This window comes from Bos indicus x Bos taurus, chromosome 6 (genome assembly GCF_003369695.1).
Source record: "Bos indicus x Bos taurus breed Angus x Brahman F1 hybrid chromosome 6, Bos_hybrid_MaternalHap_v2.0, whole genome shotgun sequence".
Taxonomy (NCBI): domain Eukaryota; kingdom Metazoa; phylum Chordata; class Mammalia; order Artiodactyla; family Bovidae; genus Bos; species Bos indicus x Bos taurus.
Window position 1 is genome coordinate 13,433,055 of NC_040081.1, and position 25,701 is coordinate 13,458,755.

Genomic DNA, 25,701 nt, shown 5'->3' on the forward strand with positions numbered 1-25,701 from the left:
GGTGACGAGAACTGATGTCCTGCCTTCCTCGACTGTAAGGAGAAAATAGTACTTTTATCAAACCAACTGGAAGTGAGCCAAACAGTTATCAAGTAAGAATGAAGCATGAATTTTCCTTTCACAGAGAAGGGACACTCCTTCGGCCCTGTTTAAAGTGAATTCTGTGCTGAGTCCCTGCTCCTCCAGAAGGAAAAACTGAAGGTCAGTTATTGCTAGCAACGCCAGAGGAGGCCCCCTTCCACCTTGAAGCTGTTTCACACGGAAGGCTGTGGGTTTGGCTTGAAGCCCTCTGAGGAAGGAGGGTGTGGAGGTGGAAGAACTGATGCGAAGAACTGACTCATTTGAAAAGACCCTGATTCTGGGAAAGATTAAAGGTGGGAGGAGAAGGGGACGACAGAGGATGAGATGGTTGGATGGCATCACCGACTCAATGGACATGGGTTTGGGTAAACTCTGGGAGTTGGTGATGGACAGGGAGGCCTGGCGTGCTGCAGTCCATGGGGTCACAAAGAGTCGGACACAACTGAGCGAGTGAACTGAACTAAACTGAACTCTGCTGTTGACTGACACCACAGCGGATGGCTATCTATTGCATAACTACTGTGAAGAGACCTGAGCGCTGAAGAATTGATGCTTTTGAACTGTGGTGTTGGAGAAGACTCTTGAGAGTCCCTTGGACTGCAAGGAGATCCAACCAGTCCATCCTAAAGGAGATCAGTCCTGGGTGTTCTTTGGAAGGACTGATGCTAAAGCTGAAACTCCAGTACTTTGGCCACCTCATGCAAAGAGTTGACTCATTGGAAAAGACTCTGATGCTGGGAGGGATTGGGAGCAGGAGAAGGGGACAACAGAGGATGAGATGGCTGAATGGCATTACCAACTCGATGGACATGAGTTTGAGTGGACTCCGGGAGTTGGTGATGGACAGGGAGGCCTGACCGTGCTGCGATTCATGGGGTTGCAAAGAGTCGGACACGACTGAGCGACTGAACTGACTGACTGACTGACACTCTTGTTAGATGTTTCCTGGACTCTTCTTTTAGATTTGTCTACATGCAGGGATTTATTTGGAAAAGATAACAGTAAAGAAGAGCTATGAAATACATGTTTTAGTATGTTTAAGTTTCTAAACTTAAGCTTCTCGGATGGCACTAGTGGTAAAAAATCTGCCTGCCAATGCAGGAGACACAAGAGAAGCGGGTTCACTCCTGTGTAGAGCCCCTGGGGTAGGAAATGGCAATCCACTCTGTAATCTTGCCTGAAAAATCCCATGGACAGAGGAGCCTGGCAGGCTACAGCCCATGGGGTCGCAAAGAGTTGGACATGATTGAGCACATGCTTACACATACACAAACTCAAAAAAAATGTAACCTCCCTTCCAGTTAACAGGAAAATAACACACTTTTCATTGATCCTTGTATTACAAAGCACTAATTATCCTAACCACCCTTACCACTTACTGAGCACTTGGTTGGTACTGTTGGCCTAGGAACTTACAGACATTATCTAATCTAATACTTAAAGCATGTTTATAAGTATTTTTTATCTGCACTTTGTAGATGAGAAATCTGCAGCTCTAAGGGGTTAAGCAGCTTAGTCAAGGACACAGAGCTAGTTAGTAAGTTGGAGAGTTGGTTTTTGACATTGGTCTCACATCAAAACTATGCTCTTGAAAAATACACCATACTGCTTCCAGTATCTCATTTTTCCTTGTTTCAAGCCTATGATGGTTGCCAATGAATTTTTCAACTACTCTTCTGCCTCTCAGGTTTATATGTGTCCTCCCAAGGCAGGGAGCAGGAAAGAACAACCTTTTTCTACAGTGTGCTATACAACAGCCAAGAGTATAACCAGAAACTGTAAAGAAGTCTCTGTATCACCAAGTCACTCCAGTAGCATTCCAGAGTTCAGGGTAAAGCTGTGACTCACTGTTCTTCTTCCTCTACCTGGAGCTTAGGTTGGCAAGAGTGTGCTGATCATATCTGACACTCTCCATTGACTTTAAATAAAGTCACGTTCACTCAACAATGCCTAAAGTCTGACCCTGTCTCCAAAAGGATCCTCAGTTTGCACTTTCTATCATGTTTTTCTTCAGAGGTTGCCTTTTACGAAGATCAAGAAGCTTTATTTTGGGAGGTATTTTCTTTATTCTCAGTTGAATTTGAGTTTCTATTCATCCCCAAAAGGTGAGGTTCACTTGGACCAAGTGGAGACATGCCCACTGAAGTGGGAGATTCTTAGGTTTAATTTAGCTGCAAAGGAACAGAACACACCCAAACTAACTTTAGCATAAAGGAAAAATTATTGGATGGACACAGGGATATCTCATGGACATAGGTCAGAAAATGAAGGTTGTCTTCATGTGGGATTGGAATCAGGAAATGGAAGGCTGTAGGAGGCAAAAGTAGTCTCTCTCTCTCTCTCTCACACACACCCACCCCCCCACCCCACAGTCTGCTTTATTCATTCACACTAAGACTTACTGAAAGCCTGCTATTTCCCGCACCATGCTAGGTGCAAAGACCACAGAGGTGAACGGAATAGATAAGAATCTGATTTATTTCTCTCTGTAAACCATCCTTATCTGATCCACTGACCCTGGCTTTACCTGCCCTCCTGATTCATCTGCTTAATAGAAAATGACCCAGTCTCAGCATCCTTAGTTCAAAGACAAAGTCTTAGTGCAACACACAGCTCATTACCTGTGGGCATCATCTGTCCACCCACGGTCCAATCGGTTAAAACAGCAATGACTCTAATGGTGGTGGGGGTTGTCAGGGAAGAATAACAGAGCAAACTGTGTGAAAATGGAATGTTGGTAAAGAGCATATGGCTGGTAAAGAAATGATGATCATCTCTACTGCAAAGATTTTCAAACATAGAAGGGTGATGAAAGTTTCCATAAACTCGAGGGGAGGAAAGGAAAGCAACTCAGGAAGGCTGAAAACTCACCATGAGGTGTGGTAGGGTCTCCAGGCATATGGCCTATGTTGGAAACCAGTTTGAGTCGGAGTGGAAGGCTCCAAGTGAAGAATGAGTTACTCAAAAGCCCTGTAACTCAGCCTCGGGGGAGCCTGGGTGACTTCCCTTGCAAGGGGAGAGAAAGGGAGCAAGGGAATTAGAGCTCGTAAAAAACAAGGCCTTCCTTGAAAAGTCTGAACAACTTGTGGCAGCCTAGAAGTTCAAGTGGGTGGCTGAAACATTTGTGAACCTTGGAGGCAGTCGATCTCCAATTTTAAGAGCGACAGTGACACTGCTTGTAGAGATTGGAAAGCATCCTGAAAAACATGGGGAGTGGAGAGGCCGAAAGTCGAAACAGGCAATAACAAAATTTCTGTGACTGTTGCCTAAGCTTTTTAGTCACTAGGGCTAATATGATCTTGGGAAACAGGAGTTATGATCATCAACGTAAAAAGTAACTCCCCTCTCAAGTCTGGGCTGCCACCTTGCATGTCTCGAGTCAGTTCAGTTCAGTTCAGTCGCTCAGTCGTGTCTGACTCTTTGCGACCCCATGGACTGCAGCACACGAGGCTTCCCTGTCCATCACCAACTCCTGGAGCTTGCTCAAACTCATGTCCATCAAGTCGGTGATGCCATCCAACCATCTCATCCTCTGTTGTCCCTTTCTCCCATCTCAAGTACCTCACCTCTATACACTGATAAGATATTTCAAGAGAATCTTGAGAAGAAAAGGTATTTCATTTGCTCAACTGCACATATCCAAGGAAGTATTTAATGCTAATCCAATTTACTAGCATACTCTAATTTACAGTTCAATTTACCATTTTGAGAGAGTAAAAGTCATACCTGATAAAAATCCTCTGATGTGTATAAAGTTCTTGAAACTTTCAAAGAAACTCAGTATGTGGCAAAAGGCTGCAGATGTAAAGAACTACAGTTACTATACTACTGACTTAGCAAGTTACAGACATTGCCTTAGGTTATTTGGATTTAGTTGGTGGTTATTTTATATATGAGTCCTAGATTCACTTCTCATGAGGTAAAGTGTTTAGAAATTTTATTTGTTATAAAACCAGGTAGACTACTAAATCTTATTCTCATTAATCCTCTGATTTTTTTTTTTCTCCTCAGATCAGATCAGATCAGTCACTCAGTCATGTTCGACTCTTTTCGACCCCATGAATCACAGCACGCCAGGCCTCCCTGTCTATCACCAACTCCTGGAGTTCACTCAGACTCACGTCCATCGAGTCAGTGATGCCATCCAGCCATCTCATCCTCTGTTGTCCCCTTCTCCTCTTGCCCCCAATCCCTCCCAGCATCAGAATCTTTTCCAATGAGTCAACTCTTCGTATGAGGTGGCCAAAGTACTGGAGTTTCAGCTTTAGCATCATTCCTTCCAAAGAAATCCCAGGGCTGATCTCCTTCAGAATGGACTGGTTGGATCTCCTTGCAGTCCAAGGGACTCTCAAGAGTCTTCTCCAACACCACAGTTCAAAAGCATCAATTCTTCGGCGCTCAGCTTTCTTCACAGTCCAACTCTCACATCCATACATAACCACAGGAAAAACCATAGCCTTGACTAGACGAACCTTTGTTGGCAAAGTAATGTCTCTGCTTTTGAATATGCTTTCTAGGTTGGTCATAACTTTCCTTCCAAGGAGTAAGCATCTTTTAATTTCATGGCTGCAGTCACCATCTGTAGTGATTTTGGAGCCCAGAAAAATAAAGTTGTCTGACTCTTTTAGACCCCATGGACTGTAGCCCACTAGGCTCCTCTGTCTGTAGGATTCTCCAGGCAAGAATACTGTAACGGGTTGCCAATTCCTTTTCCAGGGTCCTTCCCAATCCAGGATTGAACCCGGGTCTCCTGCATTGCAGGCAGACTCTGGGTATGTTATGAATGCCTGACCAATCTCTCCTTTCTGGGCTATCTATCAGGTTATACTTGCAGCAACTGTGAGGAATGAGGTAATGTCTCCCTCTGGGCCAAAGAGGATTCCTCAAATTCAGTGTTACTTGGCTGCAACACAAACCCACCAACATCCACCTGGACTGCTCAGTATCACTCCCTCGACCTAGGAAGACATGAGGAACTGATGTCAATATGATGGTCGTGCTACTTGCCGGCTCTGAGTAGTGAAGTCCTTTGTCCTTGACCCAAGAGTCTCACGTCTTCAGTCAGCATCCGTGGAGAAGTAGCAGGCTAACGTACTAACTCTAAGGAAAGTAAAATAAAAGCCCAGACCCTGAGACTTCATCTTGATTTCCAAGAATTTCATCGCCCTTAAACAAGCCTCTCACAGAGTAGAATTGCCAAAAAATCTGTTAACTAAAGTAGGATAAAGGCAAAAATGTCAACTTTATTCAATATATTTGTTTAAATTTGTAGCCTGCATATTACAAACTGTGCTCTTCAAAAGAAACCATTCTTAAAAATTAAGATCTGTGGTACTTTTCTTCCAGCAATACAAACTAACCAAAATGTTCGGGGTTTCTGCTATGTGTCGTGGTTTGCAGTAGAGATATAAAGGTGAATAAGACACAGTCCCATACTTTTAGGGCTCCAGCTTTGATAGAGACAGCAAGCACAAAGGTGTATCTCAAATACAAGACTGAGTATGGTCAGATACAGCTGAACTCTAAGCAAAGAGTGGGTGAAGAATAGGGAAGAGGAGATTTAGTTCAGTTATTATTTATTCAGAAGGTAAAACAAGAGTCAAACATTGAAGGATGGCAACTCTAACAAGTGGGAAAATGGGGGAGAGGCAGGGTGTAGGAAACAAGGGAAATGGTGTGAGGAGATGCACTGCAGACAGATGGTGTGGGATAGGGACACAGCCAGAGCAAAGGGCGAAATGATCTTGCAGATCCTAACTGGAGTCAGCAGCTGGTTCAGGGTGCCTGGATGCCACTGAGAGATGGTAAGTTCAGACGAGTTCTGTTTGAAGTGCCCATGAAAGCTTGCAGAGAAACCGTGTTCTCTACAAGAGGTGGGAAATGTGAGTTAAACTCAGGAGAGAGATTAGAACAGGAGATACATTTGGGAATAAGGGGCAATCCTTGAAGCTTTTACAAGAGAATAAAGGAGGCAAAGATAGGGTATGCAGAGGACATGGACTTCTAGATTTCCGGGAGCCAAGCAATAAAACAGTAGCCTGCAAAAGAAGTAGCCGGCCAAGTGTGAGAACCAGGAGACTGTGGAGATGTGATACTGCATAACAAGTTCTACAGGAAGCCCCAGGGAGTGACTCAGTTTAGTTCAGTTCAGTTCAGTCGCTCAGTCGTGTCTGACTCTTTGTGACCCCATGAATTGCAGCATGCCAGGCCTCCCTGTCCACCACCATCTCCTGGAGTTTACCCAAACTCATGTCCATTGAGTTGGTGATGCCATCCAGCCATCTCATCCTCTGTCATCCCCTTTTCCTCCTGCCCCCAATCCCTCCCAGCATCAGAGTCTTTCCAATGAGCCAACTCTTTGCATGAGGTGGCCAAAGTATTGGAGTTTCAGCTTCAACATCAGTCCTTCCAATGAACACCCAGGACTGATCTCCTTTAGAATGGACTGGTTGGATCTCCTTGCAGTCCAAGGGACTCTCAAGAGTCTTCTCTAACACCACAGTTCAAAAGCATCAATTCTTCTGCGCTCAGCTTTCTTCACAGTCCAACTTTCACATCCATACATGACCACTGGAAAAACCATAGCCTTGACTAGACAGACCTTTGTTGGCAAAGTAATGTCTCTGCTTTTGAATATGTTATCTAGTTTGGTTATAACTTTCCTTCCAAGGAGTAAGCGTCTTTTAATTTCATGGCCGCAATCACTATCTGCAGTGATTTTGGAGCCCCAAACAATAAAGTCTGATACTGTTTCCCCATCTATTTCCCATGAAGAAGAAGAGGCAACTAGATTGGGTGATTGGGAAATTCCCATTGATTCTGTAAATAGAGGTTTCAGAGGAGGACAGAAGTTGATGGATGAGTGTCAAACAAGGAAGTGAAAGGGATGAATGTAGACTTAAATATAGACTACTATTTTAAGAAGTGCTGCTGTTAAAAGAAGGGAAAAGATAGAATGTAGTCTCAAAGGAAATGAATATTTTATAAAGAGTCATTCAATTTGAATATGTGTGTAGGCTAAGGAGAAGATGTCAGAAGGCAAAATTTTTAAAAAGGAGAAGTGATAGAAAGGGACAAGGAATAATGAGACAAGTCACAAAGTAGGTAAAAAGATGTCACTTTAACACAGAAGGGGTAGCTTTGAATACAAGGTAGAATATTGTTTTTCTGAGACAGAATGGAAGGAGAAACAAATGGATAATGATTCAGAGAAAATCTGAGCATTCTCCATGTATAATCTGGTAACCTATGAGTCAGATACAAGGAAATTTGGCAGGCATAAATTCAACTTGAAAAGAGAGAACCTGGATTGAAACAAGTGCTGTGGAGAATTGAAAAGACAATTAAGAATGAAGAAAAGAATTGATAAGCATCTCTCAGAGCTCAGCTATGGCTCATCATAATGGATCCCATCAGAGTCAGCTGGGGCACTGTATTAGCTCGGGCCTAGAGAGCTGAGCGAACCCGGGTCTGGAAAGTGTATACAATGGAGGTCAAAGAGACAGAACAGAAGTCTATAGTGCTCGAAGAAATTTAGATCACCTTATTTAACCAAGGGGTCTCGACTCACAGGGAAGCTAGAGAGTCTAGAAGTGGACTCACAGCCTGGGAAAACTGCCAATGAAGACGAATGAAAAAGAAGAGGGGGGATTATATTCACACACCTGTTTTTCAGGTTTGATAGGGATCTGTAGTTTAGAGTGGATCAAGAGAGGACAGAGTCTCAGCGGCAGCTCCAGCTCAGGCTAGCCTGATGACTGGTGGAGTTGACTGAGGTGGTCAGGGAGGCTCGGGGCATTTTATAACACTTCAAATTAGCAAAGTGTTTTATTGCTGCTTATCAACTACCCAAATACTCTTCTGCAAAATTGTTTTCACACATCTGTAAATTTCACCTTATCCACTTTATGTATTGTTAAAACACAAGGATAATATAAATGGGTGTTAATAACTTCAGAGAAGTTGTTCTTGAGTCCTTTTAAAAATTTTATTTACTTTCCAATTTGGGGGTTGAGCCCAAACTAATTTATTTATGGCCCTGTGGTAGACTGCTTTCCGTTTTTTCTCTCAACTATAACTAATGAATTAATTGTGAGGTTTTGTTTAAAGTCTCTCCTTCCCACTATATTATACCCTTCAACAAGTCAGGGAATGTGCCTGTTCCGTTCTGTACTATAGCCTGGAATATTCAACACCTAAAACAATTCCTAGCACATAAAGGTATTCAAAAAATACTTGCTGACGTGTGATTGCCAAGGGGAAGGAGGTGTGTGGAGGGATGGAGTGGGATTCTGGGGTTAGCCGATGCAAACTATTACATTTAGATGGATAGATAACAAGGACCTACTGCATAGCATAGAGAACTACATTCAATATCTTGTGACAAACCATAATAGAAAAGCATATATTTTTTAAAAAAGAATAGATATATATCTGGATATATATGTATAACTGAATCACTTTGCTGTACAGCAGAAATTAGCACAACATTGTAAATCGACTCTAGTTCAATTGTAAAAGTTGTGGTTGTTAAATGTTTCTAAAAGAAGATACTGGCTAAATACGGGCAGCTTCTGTTAGTTGATTAGTGCTACTCATTGCTTACTGCATATATGATAAACTGGAAATGTTTCTTTTTATTTCATGAATATCTTTAATGTTCAAAGAGGATAAGATGCCTTTTATTGTCTCTGTAAACTATTACATTCTCTGCATACACTGTTGAAATGACAAGAAACAACATGCTTGCTTTTAACTCTTCCTCCAATCTCTTCCTTTCAAACTGATGTAAAATTTTCAGAGTATTTCTTAGTGTTAATCCTCATCAGTTTTAATAGAAATTTCCATAAATTTCTCATTGCATTGCATTATGAGATCATCTTCAGATTTTCTGAAATTTCTGTAGCAATGTTTATGTCATAGTCTCTAGCTCAGAAAATAAGCCAGTTATTTAGGATGTTAGTCAGAAGGAAAGTATCCATTCATTCAAATCATGGTCTTAACTATCTGAAATTGAAGAATCTGTAAATATTAGTCTTTATAGCGCCTCACTGCTGCCCTCTTCTGGTGGTACATAACAGCTTAGGTAAATACTGCTGCTGCTAAGTCACGTCAGTCGTGTCCGACTCTGTGCGACCCCATAGACGGCAGCCCACCAGGCTCCCCTGTCCCTGGGATTCTCCAGGCAAGAACACTGGAGTGGGTTGCCATTTCCTTCTCCAATGCATGAGATAACTATTAATAGATGTTCATTTTTACTTGGGCTTCCCTGGGGGCTCAGGGGTAAAGAGTCCACCTGCAATGTAGGAGACACAGGTGTAGTTCCTGGGTCGGGAAGATCCCCTGGAGAAGGAAAGGGCACAATCCACTCCACTCCAATCCAATCCACTATTCTTGCCTGGGAAATCCCATGGACAGAGGAGCCTGGAGAGGTACAGTTATCGGGATCGCAAAGAGTTGGACATGACTAAGTGACTGAGCACGCATGCATATTTTTACTTATAAATGAAAACAAATGTGGCGCTCCATAAAACAAAAAAGTTATAAATAAACTACAAGACTTAGTTATGGTGTAAGAAACTGGAAAGCTTTTTTGAAACATTAAAATAGTGACACATACCATTTACCTAACCAACAATCTTTTTTTAACTGTTTCAGTAAAAATCCATTAATTGTTTTGAATTTCAATATAGAAAAAATAATCCATTGTTTCATCTCTATGATATTCCACTGTAACAACAATAAAAATTACACTTGTGCTATGGAGAAAGAGTTTGCTAACAAGGGCTTCCCTTGTGGCTCAGCTGGTAAAGAATCCACCTGCAATGTGGGAGACCTGGATTTGATCCCTGGGTTGGGAAGATCCTCTGGAGAAGGGAAAGGCTACCCACTCCAGTATTCTGGCCTGGAGAATTCCATGGACTGTATAGTCCATGGGGTCACAAAGAATTGGACACGACTCAGCGACTTTCATTCACTCACTAGCATTGCAATGGAGAAGGAAATGGCAACCCACTCCAGAGTTCCTGCCTGGAGAATCCCAGGGACGGGGGAGCCTTGTGAGCTGCCGTCTATGGGGTCACACAGAGTCGGACACAACAGAAGTGACTTAGCAGCAGCAGCATTGCAAGGCATGTTCAAATGGCTTGAGGAAGAAAAACATCTATTAAACTATTAGGGTATTTTAGAGTGGCTAAATATATGAAAGAAATACTGATAATTAAAAGAATATTATCTGTTTATGAAATGCTCTAGAGGTCCTTCACTAGCAAATAATGTAGTGGTTCTGAACATACACATGAACTGAAGCCTTTGTTCATGCGCTTGTCTTGACTCCTACCTTATTCTCACTACGCATCCTACAGTCGACAAAGACTGACAAACTTCCCATAAATGAGGTCTCCACTCTGTCTCTCCTGCTGCTGCCGGTACAGGTCCTCTCCAGTTCATACTGTCAGCCTCTACACTGGTTTTCCTGTTATCTGTCTCTCTCTCTTTCCACACTCTACCCTTCATGGACTGCAGATAGCTTCTTAAAAACAGACCAGTGTCGCTTCTCTACTTAAAATTGTCTGCTGGCTTTCTGTTGCCTGTGGGATGAAGTCTAGGCCTCCGATCTTGGCAGGGAGAGTCCAGCCTGCCTTGCTCAGCTCTGCAAGCAATGGAGCATAGTTTCTGCCCTTAAGCACTCGCCCTTGGTGTCCTGGAGGAGCATCCCACAGCACTCGGTTGTTTTTGACTCTGTGGCAGAGCTTGGTCCAAGGCTGTGCCATACATCGGTTACTTAATTGTCTCCCAAGAGACTGTGAGTCCTGAGAGTGGCCAGTGTCTCCCTGCTTCTCTTTTGAATCTCCAGCACGCAGCTGGAGCTCGCTCTGTGACGAACACACAGGGGAAGCTCAGTGCAGGTTTGTGAATAGATGAATGAATGAATGGACGAAGGCTGTTCTCCCCATCTTTAGTGAATTCTTCAGTTTTTGAGTTTTATAGTGCCACCTCTCTAAAACCTTTCTTGACTCTTACCTGGCGTAAGTAATTGCTGTCACAGTTTTTTGTTCATATAAGTTAGTTATATATGCTCCAGCCTCCTTTCAGGTCATACTCGCTGAAAGGCAGCCTGGGAGAGTGAAGAGGGCATGAGCTGGAGGTACACAACCCTGAGCTTGTAGTCCTGCCACTCACTCTTCCTGTCACCTTCGATGGGTAACTCAGCTCATTTTTAATTTTAAAAAATTGAAGTATAGTTGATTTACAATATTGTGCCAATTTCTGCTGTTTAGTAAAGTGACTGAGTTAGGCACATATATTCTTTTTTTTCATATTGTTTTCCATTATGGTTTATCACAAGGTATTAAACACAGTTCCCTGTGCTACACCATAGGACCTTATTGTTAAATTATGTCATTTTTTTATCTATTGGCTGTGTCACACAGCTTACAGGGGATCTTACTTTCCTGGCCAGGGATTGAACTTGTGCCCTCATCAGTGAAAGCAGAGTCCTAACCACTGGACTGCCAGCGAATGCCCCAATTATTCTATTTCATCATCTGCTTTTCTAAAATGAACATCCCCCCCCCCAAATGAGGCTAACACCACTTCCCCATAGGTTTAATGCAAAGATTAAAAGAGAAATCGAGGAATTTTCCTGGCAGTCCAGGGGTTAAGGCTCTGTGGTTCCACTGCAGGGAGCGCAGTTTCTGGCCCTGGTTGGGGAACTAAGATCCTGCACTGCTTATGACACATTCGAGATTTGCATGAACTTTTAGTATTTATTCCCTTTCCCCGAGGGTGAAAGTGAAAGTGAAAGTCACTCAGTTGTGTCATTTCCTTTGTGACCCCATGGACTGTACAGTCCATGGAATTCTCCAGACCATATCCAATTTAAATCTAGGTTTCCAGGGCTTCAACAACTACAGAGACTCAGTAATATTTCCTGAGTAAATAAATGAATTCCAGAGTTGTCTTTGGTCAAAAGTGATATAAATATATATTTTAACAGACTTTTAAACTAATACAATTGCTTGTCATTCCTACTCACTTAGTGTAAATATTGCATCTTAATACTCTGACATGGCTCAGATAAAATTTTTCTCATTTTTATGATTATAGTATCCAAAGTATACAGAGGTCACACAATTTGAAGCATAAATATTTTCTAATCTTTTGGGGATACTTCCATTTATTTATTTTCTTTCATGTAGTTATTGTAAAGTATGCCTGTGAAGTGTTTCCATAAAATGAACTAGTGTTTATATTTTAATGGAATAACTATATTATAATGTTAAGTAAGAAAAAATAGAATATAAATTAGTTCATACCACATGATAGCAATTATATTTTAAAAAGTCACTGAGGATCAATGATTTTTTTCCCAGAAATAGCAAAAATACACCCTAAAATTCATACAAAATCTCAAGGGACCCTAAATAATCAAAACAATCTTTAAAAAGAAGAATAAAACTGGGGGGCTGCCATTTTTAGAAAAATTGGACTACATCAAAATTTAAAAACTTTTGTGCATCAAAGGACACAGTAAACAGAGTGAAAAGGAAACCCATGGAATGGTGCTACTGCTGCTGCTGCTGCTAAGTCGCTTCAGTCGTGTCCGACTCTGTGTGACCCGAGATGGCAGCCCACCAGGCTCCCCCTTCCCTGGGATTCTCCAAGCAAGAACACTGGAGTGGGTTGCCATTTCCTTCTCCAATGCATGAAAGTGAAGAGTGAAAGTGAAGTCGCTCAGTCGTGTCCGACTCTTAGCGACCCCATGGACTGCAGCCTACCAGGCTCCTCCGTCCATGGGATTTTCCAGGCAAGAGTACTGGAGTGGGGTGCCATTGCCTTCTCCATGGAATGGGGCAGGCATTTGCAAATCATATAGCTGATAAGGAGTTTATATCCACTACCCAACAACACAAACAATCCAATTGAAAAATTAGTCAAGGGACTTCAACATTTCTCCGAAGAAGATGTACAAATGGCCAACGAGCATAGGAAAAGAGAAGCTCAATAAGCATAGGAAAAGAGAAGCTCCCTGTTACTAACCATTAAGGAAATGAATAAGCTCACCAGTACTAACCATAAAGGAATGAATATTAAAATTGAAATGAGATGCTGCCTCACACCCATTAGAATGGCTACTATGAAAAAAAAAAAACAGGAACAGAAAAAGTGTTGGCCATGATGTGGAGAAGTTGGAACCTTAGCACACTGTTGGTGGGAATACAAAATGGTATAGCTGCTATGGCAAACAGCATGATGGTTCTTCAAAAAAATTAAAATGTAGAAAAATCATATGATCCAGCAATTCCACTTCCAAGTACATACCCAAAATAACTGAAAGCAGAGACTTGAAGAGATATCCGTGCACCATGTTAATAACAGCACTATTCACAATAGCCAAAAAAGATGTAAGCAACCTATATGTTCATTGATAGACAAATAGATATGAGAAATGTGGTATACACATATGATGGAATACTATTCAGCCTTAAAAGGGAAATTCTGATAACGGCTACAATAAGATAAACTTGAGAACATCATACTAAGTGAAATAAGCAAGTCACAAGAGAACAATTCTACTCACACAAGGTACCTAGAGTTGTCAAATTCATAGAGACAGAAAGTAGAATGATGCTTGCCAGGGCTGGGTGGAGGGGAGAATGAAAAGTGATTGTTTGACTGTACAAGGTGAAAAGAATTCAGTGGATGGATGGGAATAACGGTAGCACAACAAGGTGAATGTAAATTAATACCACTTAAATGTGTACATTAAAAATAGTTATAAAAGTAAACTTGATGTGCATTTTACCACAATTCATGCAAACAATTTAAAAATAGTCAGTAGGCCAGGAACCCAACCTGGCTCTCTGTGATGACCCAGAGGGGTGGGATGGGTGGAAGTGCAGGGGGCTAAGGAGAGAAGGGATATACATATAATTATGACTGATTCACACTGCTGTACAAAATTGTAAAGGAATTTTCCACCAATTAAAAAATAAGGGAAACATAAAACATTAATCAGAAGGAAATACACCAACATATTGAGCTTTTGCCTCTAAAGTCATACTTTTTGATTATTTTCCTCTTTTCATATTTTCTACAGTGACTATATAGAGTTATAGCACTAGGAAAAAAAGAATTCAAAAGTTTCATATGAAAACTTACCCCAAATCTGTGTTTATTAGATTTCAATCCATTTCTGGTTTAGAAGAACCTCCTAGTTAAAAAAAATTTTTAAACGCAGAGGCCTTTGAACAAACACAGTAAGAAATAGTCTCTAAGTTTTTATTTCCTGCATTGTGTCATAGGTATTGCTGCATGCTTGCTATCTGAAACATCCAGATAAGTGGACAGAGGAAACTCATGTTCCTTTGTCCCCCAAGAGAGTGGAGAAGTTACAATTGGTCATCACTCTTCCTCGCTTTCGATTACACAGGAAGACAACTATTACTCCAATCAGACTTTTGTTCCATCACTCTACTGAAAATGCCTTGATCAAAGTCACTGATAAACTCTATATACCTAAGTCCAGTGGTCCATTCTCATTCCTCATCTTAGTCAACACACCAACAGCATGTGATGCAGACCCTGCCTCCTCTACCGCCCTCCAGGACACCAGTCTTTTGTCTTTCCTCCATCATTACGGGTCACTCCTTCATGGCCTTTTGACTGGTTCTCTTCCTCTCCTAAATCCCATCCGGTTGGACTGTGCAAAGGCTCAGTCTCTGGTCCTCCTGCTTTCTCCATCTAAATCCACTCCTTGGTGATTTCATTTAGTTTATGGTTTTAAATAACATATGCTTCCCTGGTGGCTCAGATGGAAAATATGCCTGCAATGCAGGAGACATGGGTTTGATCCCCGTGTGGGGAAGATCCCCTGGAGAAGGGAATGCCTACCCGCTCCAGTATCCTTGCCTGGAGAATTCCACGGACAGAGGAGCCTGGTGGGCTACAGTCCATGAGGTCACAAAGAGTTGGACACGACTGAGTGATTAATACTTTAAATAACATGTATTGGTTGAAAATCATTTATTTCCTCTCTCCCATTCAAACTTCTCTCGAACTTTACAGAAGCATATTTTCAATTGTTTGTTTTATTATGTGCATTTGGATATTCAATAAGCATCACATTTTCAAAAATGTCCACATTGAAATCCTGATCTGCCTCAGCTAATGACTCCCCATTTCCAGGAAAGTGAAACGAAAGGCCAGCTCTTAGAGGAACTGTGTGTTCAGAAGAGGCTGAGTGGAAGCAGATGGGGTGATTGGAAGGGATACATCTTTGGAGAAAATTTGGCCAGGGGAACTCCTTGGTTCCCTCATGTCCGCTGAGTCTTTTTCTTTGTATGTGTGCAGCTTCAGTCTAAGAAGTTTTTCCTCTGACAACTGTGACTTGTGGGAATTATGGTGCTAAGATGCTGTGGAACTTCTGAAATCTGTTGCATAATAAGCAATGCTTTTCTTTCACTCTAACTTCCCTTTTCACACATGGTGGCTACTAGCTTGCAAATGAGAGTTATTACCAGCCTACCAGATGCTTCCCAGAAGCCATGATCAAGAAGTATTTAGATCATAAACGATTTTAAGGTTGTACCACAGTTATTTCTGAAATATTTTTTAAGACTCTAGAATTTTGAAACATTTTATTATTGTGAGAGCAAAACAGTGTTACTGTAAAAAGTTTGGAGAAAAAATATGGTAAAAAAGAAAAGAAGAATTACCCATGGTCGCACTAAGAAATAAGCATTGTAGTTTGATAGCATTATTTCTATGCATAGTTATAATATTTATGATGAAGTTTTAAAAACTGTAAGTTCCCAAAATTTAAGTATTCTTTGACCATAATCAAGCAGTCTGATATTTGTCTCTCAACTGTGATGCCTAGATACATTCAGAAGTGATTTAACTAAACATTGTAACTCCGTACATATTTCGGTGGCGCTTCTTTCACTCATGCTGCTGCTGCTGCTGCTAAGTCGCTTCAGTCGTGTCCGACTCTGTGCGACCCCATAGACGGCAGCCCACCAGGCTCCCCCGTCCCTGGGATTCTCCAGGCAAGAACACTGGAGTGGGTTGCCATTTCCTTCTCCAGTGCATGAAAGTGAAAAGTGAAAGTGAAGTTGCTCAGTCGTGTCTGACTCTTAGTGACCCCATGGACTGCAGCCCACCAGTCTCCTCCACCCATGGGATTCTCCAAGCAAGAGTACTGGAGCGGCTTGCCGTTGCCTTCCTCTGTTTCACTCATATCCTATGGTTAACTTGGGGGCAGTTTCTGCATGTGTTATCTCTTGTTTCTCTGTCAGCCTTACTTCAGAACTAGACTTCTCACCACTTTGCCTGCCCCCACATCCCACCTAACACAGATGACTAATCCCAACCCTCAGTAGTAACTGTTAACTTTTATCAAAGTGTTCCTAAGAAAAGATCTCTCCTACTGCATATGTGGCAGGCATGTTCACTTAATAGCAGGACGCAGGAGCCTGGGGTAAGGCCAGAACCTCCTTTGGAGTTACTTGTTCAAGTCAGGAAGGCAAGTGAAGGACAGACACAGTTGCAGGTACCGGGGAAGGTCTGGTTTGGCACGTGTGTCATCTTACTCAGAAGGGATATCGAGAGACAATTGGCAGAGTTCTAGTAAATAGTTGGAATTCGAGGTAGAGGAAGGGTATTGCACGAGGCAGAGTAATGAAGTGATGTTAACAGCATAGCAAAGAGGTGGCAATAATAATTATTACCATTTATTAAGTAAATATGATGAATAATAGTACCTGTCTCACAAACTGTAGTGAGTATTAAATAAAATAAATGTATATAAGCCTTGTAGCAATAAGACTGACATACAGCAGTCTCCCCGTATCCACAGGAGATTGTTTCTAAGACACCCCAGTGGATGCCTGAAACCATGGATAGAATTGATGGGATAAAATTTATATGTTAAAGGAAGACAAGAAAAGTTAAGCATAAAATTCTCTCTCCATTTGGGCCTTCTCCCTCCCCGTTTAGTGTGCAATGTTCACCTGCATTATAAAGGCCCCCCTGTCCATGGGATTCTCAGGATTCTCCAGGCAAGAATACTTGAATGGGTTGTCATGCCCTCCTCCAGGGGGCATGAAGGGATGCCCCCTGGAGGCATCCATTCGATCCCACCCCAGGGATCGAATCTGCATCTCTTATGTCTCCTGCGTTGGCAGGCAGGTTCTTTATCACTAGAGCCACCTGGGAAGCCCAATACATTAACCAGACCTCAAAGGTGGGAATGCAAAGATCAAGTTTTTCCTTTTTTCAATGCTAACAATGTTTTCTTCTTAACTTTATTGTGAATTCAATTTTGGTTGACAGTAGCAAATCCTATATATACCCTACATACATATCTAAGACAAAGTTTAATTTATAAATTAGGCACAGCAGAAGAATAACAATAATAATAAAAGAGAACAATTGTAACAATATACTATAAAAGAAGTTACACGAATGTGGTCTCTCTCTGTTTCTCTCTCAAAATAACTTTTTGCATAAATTTAATGCCTTTCTATTTTAACTCCATATTAATCACAAACTATGGTCAAAACATTTGCAATTTGATGTGTGGCAGCCAAACTAGCACAAATTTTATTTTCTTTCTTCACAATTTCATGAATAGAAGACTTGTCCTTACAGTAGATCTTAGCAAATTCAGCATACAATTTTTTTTCCTTTCCGTATGAAGTCAAGAACTTTAATCTTTTCACTTAGAGGAAGCACTGTATGGGATCTCTTTGGCATACCTGAATTGCCAGTGTCACTACTCTGGCTCTTCAGGGCCATTATGAAGTAGAACAAGGCTGACTCACTGCTGTGACGGTGCTGGATAACCAAGACGGCCGCTAGGTGACTAACAGTGGGCAACACTCCACAAACACTCAAATCACGAGATTCATGTGCGGGCCAGACAGCGCAGGATTTCATCACGCTACTCAAAAGGGAAGGTAATTTCATATTTTGGGGGCGTCCTGGTGGTGTCAAAGGTAAAGAACTGGTTTGCCAGTGCAGGAGACATAAGAGACATGTGTTCCATCCCTGGGTTGGGAAGAGTCCCCAGGAGGAGATCATGGCAACTCGTTCCAGTGTTCTTGCCTGGAGAATCCCATGGACAGAGGAGCCTGGGAGGTACAGTCCATAACGTTGCAAAGAGTTAGACGTGACTGAGGAGAAGGCAATGGCACCCCACTCCAGTACTCTTGCCTGGAAAATCCCATGGACGGAGGAGCCTGGTAGGCTGCAGTCCATGGGGTCGCTAAGGGTTGGACACGACTGAGCGATTTCACTTTCACTTTTCACTTTCATGTATTGGAGAAGAAAATGGCAACCCACTTCAGTGTTCTTGCCTGGAGAATCCCAGGGAAGGGGGAGCCTGGTGGGCTGCCGTCTATGGGGTTGCAGAGTCGGACACGACTGAAGTGACTTAGCAGCAGCAGCAGACATGACTGAAGCAACTTAGCAAGTACCTGGTGGCTCAGTTGTAAAAAATCTGTTGCAGGAGACACACATTTGATCCCTTCCCTCTGAGAAAATTCCGCATGCTGGGGAGCAACTAAGCCCAGGCACCACAACTGTTGAGCCTGTGTTCCAGAGCCTAGGAGCTGCAAATACTGAGCTCATGAGCTGCAGCTACTGAAGCCCACACTCCTAGAGCCGGTGCAAGACAATGCAGTGAGAAGAGTAGCTCCCCCACCCCCAGCAACTAGAGAAAAGCCCGCTCAGCAATGAAGGCCCAGCACAGCTAAAAAGTTTTCTTTTTAGATTAAAAAGAATTAAAAAAATAAAATTTAGGAATTTCTGAAATTTTTTCATTTAATATTTCTGGATCAAGAGTAAATAAACCATGAAAAGCAAAACCATAGATAAGCGGTGGGGGGGGGGACTACTGCACAGAATATGCTTAATAAATATGCATTAATAAACAATGAATGTGTGCATACTCAGTCATGTCCAACTCTTTTGCGACCCCTGTGGACTGTAAGCCCACCAGGCTTCTCTGTCCATCGGATTTTCCAGGCAAGAATACTGGAGTGGTTTGTCATTTGCTTCTCTAGGGGGTCTTCCTGACCCAGGGATTGAAACTGTATCTCCTACATCTCCTGCACTGTAGATGGATTCTTTATCCCTGAGCCATCCGGGAAGCCTGAATAATAAACATTTATATTATTATTTACAGGGGCTTCCCTGGTGGCTCAGCGGTAAAGAATCGACCTGAAATGCAGGCGATTCAGGAGATACGGGTTCAAATCCTGAGTTGGAAAGATCCCCTGCAGGAGGGCACGGCAACCCACTCCAGTATTCTTGCCTGGAGAATCCCATGGACTGAAGAGCCTGGCGGGCTACAGTCCATGGAGTTGCAAAGGGTCAGACACGCCTGAAGCAACAGAGCACATATTATTATTTATTAATTTAGCAGCGGTGAACAGATTGAATGTCATTTATGGTGAGTGAGAGACATGTTTCCTTGGTTTATCAGACCTTTAGATACTGCCTGTTTGTGAATTCCTGAACTCTGGGATCTGTTCACTTCATGTTGAATCCTAGCCACACAGTAGTCCCCTCCTCCCCGTCGCTTTCTGTTCATCACACATTAGGAGATCTGGTTCTAATTCTGTCTGTGTCACAAACTAGTTGTGTGAATTTAGGCAAGTCACCTTTCCCTGCTAGACCTCAATTTCCTCACCTTTAAAACTGGGGGAGTTTTAGAGATTATCATGCTAAGTGAAGTAAGTTAGACACAGAAAGATAAAAATCGTATGACATTACTTACATGTGATCTCTAAAAAAAAGATACAAAAGTACTTATTTACGAAACGGAAACAGACTCACAGACTTCCAAAACAAACTTAAAGTTACCAAAGGGGAAAGGCAGAGTGGTGGGGGATAAATTAGGAGATTGGGATTAACATATACACACTAGTATATATAAAACAGATAATCAACAGAGACCCCCTGCATAGCACAGGGAACTCTACTGAATATCTGTAATGACCTCGATGGGAAAAGAATCTGAAAAAGAATACATATACATGTATCTATATACGTATAATGGAATCACTTTGTGTACACCTGAGACCAGCACAACATTGTAAATTACACTCTAGCATAAAACAATTTTATGTATTCTTTTTAAAAATCTATTTAAAAATAAAATGTAAAAAAGAATGTTAGGAAAAGAAACAATTTTGAATTAGGAGGGTTTGCTAAGGACTCCATAGTCCTTTCCAACTCTGTGATTCTACAATACTATTTCACATCTCTCAAAATTCAGCAGCAAGTAATAGGATCAGTGTCAGCCTGGTCTGCTAGCATAGCAGCTACATGTTCTCTATGGGACTTAGAATTATTTCCTCCCTAGAATGAATCCCTTAAAATCGCCAGTATGACTATTTTAATGGTCACTGGCACATACCATGATATATTAATGGCCCTGGACCTGCAAGATGTTTATCATGTCCTCCCCAAACTCCTACCTTCCAGCCCCAACCCCACCCCAATTTCAGAGTTAATGGTGTCTCAGTGAAACAGGCAGAATGGAGCCATAATCCTTACTCTGAGTAATTCATCCTCTCTATGATTCTTATTTCAAAAACTATTAGCTAGATTCTGCATCTCTTCAATTTTATGACAAGTGGTGAGGGCTGCAGGTCTGATAAAAGTTTGATAAAGCATTTCTTTATCTATCTATATTTTGTACATCTATAATTAGGCAATTCAACAGATCGTGTTAACATTGAAATCTGTCACCAAGGACCAGTGAAATTCAAAGATACTTCACTGGTTCAGAAAATATCCACTTCTCAAACATGATAGGGCAGTATCTCCAAAACTTTCGTCAGTCACATGCCACCTTCACAATCTTTACTTTATCTGCGTATTACCTGTAATAGTTTTTTTTTTTTTTTTTTTTTTTTTTTTTTTAAAATGACACCGTTTATTCTCTGTTAATGATAAGGTCAGAAGTCCAAAATGAGTCTCACGGGGTTTAAGTCAAGGTGAAAAGAGGCCTAGCTCCTTCTAGAAGCCCCAGGGAATGACCCGCTGCTTGCATCCTCCAGCTTGTAGGGGCAGCCAGCATTTCTTGGTTCCTGGCTGCATCACTCTGATCAGGGATTCCATCATTACATCACTGCTTTCTTCCCCAAGGACCCCCCTTGCCTCCCTTATATAAGGACCCTTTTGGTTACAATTAGGGCCCACCCAGAATATCCACAGAATCCAGGATAATCCCTCATCTCAAGATTTTTGATTTAGTGACATCTGCAAATTTCCCCTTGCCATCCAGATCCAACATATTCACATGTTTTGGGGATTAGGATGTGGGCATCTTTAGGGGCCTTATTCATCCTCCCTTAGACCATGAATCAGAACCACATAGATAAGCCACCTCTGAAATCCTGGCCCACAGAAAACCATGAGAGATAATGAATGATATTTGATATTTCAGAACGACTAGGTGTTGAGGCAATTTGTTATGTAGCAATAAATAACTAACGCAGACTGGAGGTTGTAATCTAGCATTTGGTTGTAACACTTGGCACTCATAATTCTGGATTTATTGCAGTGTCGTCCTTGAAATATGCAAGTAGAGAAGTGTGCAAATCGCAAAAGTATACAGTTGGATGAGTTTTTTTTTTTTTTTACAGACTGAAAACACCCTCGTCTGTCTTTAATAACGAAGCCTGGGATGTAGCCCAGATGCTTTTGTGCTCTGTACCGGTAATTCTCCTGTGTCCTCTCAGATTCATTCTCGCCCCTTCTAATAGTTTTTATTTAATCATTTTCTTAAAATCAATAGTAAATGTATTTTTACTTAACATCTTCCTGAGCAATAATATCCATGAAATTATAGATTTTAAAAGCTAATTACATTTTCAATGTACCTTGAACTAAGCACAACTCAAAGTTTCAAAGTAGGGATATGTGTCACCTAAAATCGGTGATTTGTATACCATACTTTGGGCAAGTTAAATGAATATGTAACTGATATTTAAGCTGCGATCATCTCTTTCTGTTTTTCAGCCATAGAAGAAAGACGGCATCAGATAATATTCTTACTTTTAAATCTGTCTGTCCCATAGAACTCTAGAAACAAAGGAAATCACAACATCTTCATTGTGATTTGCAAAGCAACATGGCAAAAATAGATGTCACTGTCAATAAGAAGGTGGCTCAGTGGTAAAGAATCTGCCTGCCAATGCAGGAGATGCAGGAGAAGAGAGTTTCATCCCTGGGTTGAGAAGATCCCTTGGAGGAGGAAACGGCAAACCTCTCCAGTATTCTTACCTGGAAAATTCCATTGACAGAGGAACCTGGTGGACTACAGTCCATGGAGTCACCAAAGAGTCGGACACAACTTAGCAACTGAGCACGCCTGCGCATCAGTAACAAAGACCAGAGTATAGAGAGAGGTAGCAAATACAATAAAAAGAAATAGGAATTAGTTTACACCAAAAGTTTGAATGTACAGTCCTGTTAAAGTTCTTCAAGCTAGAGACTTAAAACTCAGGAAATAAAAGCATTTCCAATGAACATTTTATTTTGAAAAGCCATCATTTTCTGAAATAGATTAAAGGACAGGAAAAGCAGTGTATGTGCTATGTTCTGGGAAAAGGGTCAGTGAAATTCTTTTGGAATGGGAGAAGCCATGGAATTTCAGAAATATCTTGAAATGCACACATTTACTCTTAATAAAAATTCCAGCTTCTAAACCCAAGCTTAAATCACACAGCACTTGAAGGGAGACTGTTACAGCTTAACAAGTCAGGTGCACTCATTACACAGTATTATTTTGTGTGGGATTTTATAATGTCCATCATAATTTACATATGGCTTTTTCAACTTCAAAAAATATTTATATATATTTATTGTCTCCCTACTCATGCAAGTAGATGAGTATAAAATTCTGGTGTCTTGCTGGGGGAAGAATTGAAGAATTCATCTCAGGCTCAGAAAGACATTTGCAGTAGAAAGTAAATTATTGCTAGAATAATCCAAAGTCTTTTGTTTCCTTGAGGCTACAGGTTGATAGAATTTGGACAGAAGAGATGCGAAGAGAGACAAATTTTTTTGGATATAAAGCGGATAGAAAGACTTGGTTTGACAATTGTTTAGGTCTGTGTGTCTTCTAAGTGGTAAATTAACCTACACCCACCCCTACCCCAAATAATGCATACCATACAGTCACATAATCTGTTGACAGACCAATCAGCTCCTAGGGGAACACAGCTTCTGTGGTACGACTGCTATTGCTCTTTTTAGTTCGCAGGGAAGAAAGAGGAGAAACAAAAGAATGTGGAGACCGTGCTGAAACACCAGTATAGACTTGTACAGCAAGTCATTCCAAGTGAGGAATTATAAATGTTTATCACAATAAAGTATCAGCCAACCAAAAGTGGATACGGTTTCTCATAAGAGTACTAGCTGCACCAAGTCTAAAGAAGAGGCAGATAGATGCGGACACTACAGAGATGCCATTACGTTGTGACATAAAGTCCCCTCCTTTCTGATCCTGCCTCTTTGCACACTCACCCACCTGCAAATTCCAAACAATTCTAAAGGTTTTTAATCTGTGGCTTTCCAAAGTCATTTGGAGCCTTAATTTTAAATGCTAAAATTGGCATTAAAGAATAATGCTTTTAATGAAAACGCTTTGGAATGAAAAGACTCTTTGGAATACAAATACGAAAGAATTTTAATTTTTCTAGATATTTTCCCTCTACATAATACTTCTTTATATGTAGAATTCCCCTCGGTTCTTCCCAAATGAGAAGAGTAATTCTCCAGCCTTATCTGTTTCCTGGAGAAATTACTGAAGCCATCATAAACGTGATAGCTGCTGTTATCACTGCCTACATACTCCAGCCAAACGTCCCAGGGTTAATTTTTCAAATAAGTAATCCCAACTACTTAATCAAACACCTCAATTCAGTGATAAATGAAGCCAGATTTTCACTAACAGCTCTAGCATGCCTCTGGACTTGAGGACTTTATCATTTAAACCTTAAAAAAAAAAAAAACACCCTGTTTCTTTTCTTCTCTTCCTAATAACCTAACACCACTATAGGTGACCCTTCCCCGCCCCCCACTCCCCCTCCTTTTCTAGGGAGTTTTCAGAAGTGCAAATGTTCTAGAAACTCCAAAGTTATTTAAATGTAGAGAAGACCACCGGATGGAAACAGGATCACAATTTAAGAAAATACTTCCTTAAAAATTATTCTTTTATACCTACGTATACTGCGCTTTTGTCATTAAAAGGCTGATACTCACCATTATCTCGAGGAAGAGGAAATACACTTTAAACCAGCAAATCTAACTCTTAAAAAGTTAATTACAGCACAAGTGCCCTGAAATATACTGTTTTTTATAAACAGCCTCCATTTCAGGAAGTAGGAATTTAAAAGAAAACACGGCCTGTTATTGTCTCAGAGTTTGATTGTGTAATTCAGCTCGGGCACTTTTCAGCAGTTCTGTGCCATAAGACACTCCCCTTTAGGAATTGCTTTAGTGAAAGGTATTCTGGGAGTTGTATTGCTACAGAGAATTTCCTTCGTCTTAAGAAAGTGTAAGAAAACTCCTTATTTGGATTGAGTCAGAATGGAGAGCCAGTCCACTGAGAGAATGTCAGTTAGAAGAAATGAGCATGACATTGTTTTTGATCTATTATCAAAAGAAATTCTTGTTAAGGCTCCAGTCAGTACTCTATTTTAGAATTAGTGTGTACAGCTGAGCTTGTCACAGGGACACCTATATTACCAAGTTTTTGGGGGGTTGAAAAATGAGGTTGGAATTTATCTCATAGAAAATCTCGTCGGGCTGCTTGATTTAACAGTGAGGACTGTCTAATTGCATCACATAGTGGACATCATCCTTCAGTACAAATCTGCGCTCCAAATTCTGACAAAAAATACCAAAAGTACGTGAAAAGGTTGGTAAATGCTTAACATTTTATTGAAAAAATTATTGATATCAATAACTTTTAATTTTCTCAGTCCTTTCTGAGCCTGCTGGGTTAAAGAAGTGTCCTCTCAAGTGAAGGAATAAAAGATTTCATTAGTAGTAATTTGATAAATCTTGGTAGAGCCCTTTTGATGTATTTCCCCAAAACTGAGAAAGTAAATGACTAACAAAAAGAAAAAAAAAAGTTTTAATTGTTAGTCATGTCCGACTCTTTGCGGCCCCATGACCAGGCTCCTCTGTCCATGGGATTCTCCAGGGAAGAGTACTGGAGTGGGTTGCCATTCCCTTCTCCAGGGGATCTTCCCGATCCAGGCATTGAATCTGGGTCTCCTGCATTGCAGGCAGATTCTTTACAGTCTGAGCCACCAGGGAAGCCCTGGTAGAACAATTCACTCTCCCAAACTGGCCCTTTTCTTCCTGCTTCCATAGCCTCTGGCTCTCATAATAAGTGATTGGGGATTCCAGGATCAGATCAACTGGGGATCTCATAATCCACTGGGCTCCTCTAACCAAAAAAACCATATTAGTGTTCTATTGTTACCTAAAAATTAACACAAATTTAACACCCATTAAACAATCTGTTCTATGAAGTAAATATATTTATAAATGAAGATGCATTTAAATGTTTATAAAATGATATTATAA

At 41.1% G+C, this 25,701-nt stretch overlaps 1 protein-coding gene across 5 annotated transcripts in view; it reads right to left on the reverse strand.

The window, feature by feature from the left end:
- ALPK1 (alpha kinase 1) overlaps nt 1-24,577 on the reverse strand; it is a 123,929-nt gene extending 99,352 nt beyond the window's left edge. For 4 of the 5 annotated variants that reach the window (XM_027543820.1, XM_027543818.1, XM_027543821.1 and 1 more), the window contains exon 1: nt 24,367-24,576. The gene's annotated coding sequence lies outside the window, so the exon portion shown is untranslated. Of the gene's footprint in view, nt 1-24,366 lie in introns of all 5 variants that reach the window. The other variant, XR_003511439.1, reaches the window with a different exon arrangement.
- Between the last annotated feature and the right edge of the window lie 1,124 nt (nt 24,578-25,701).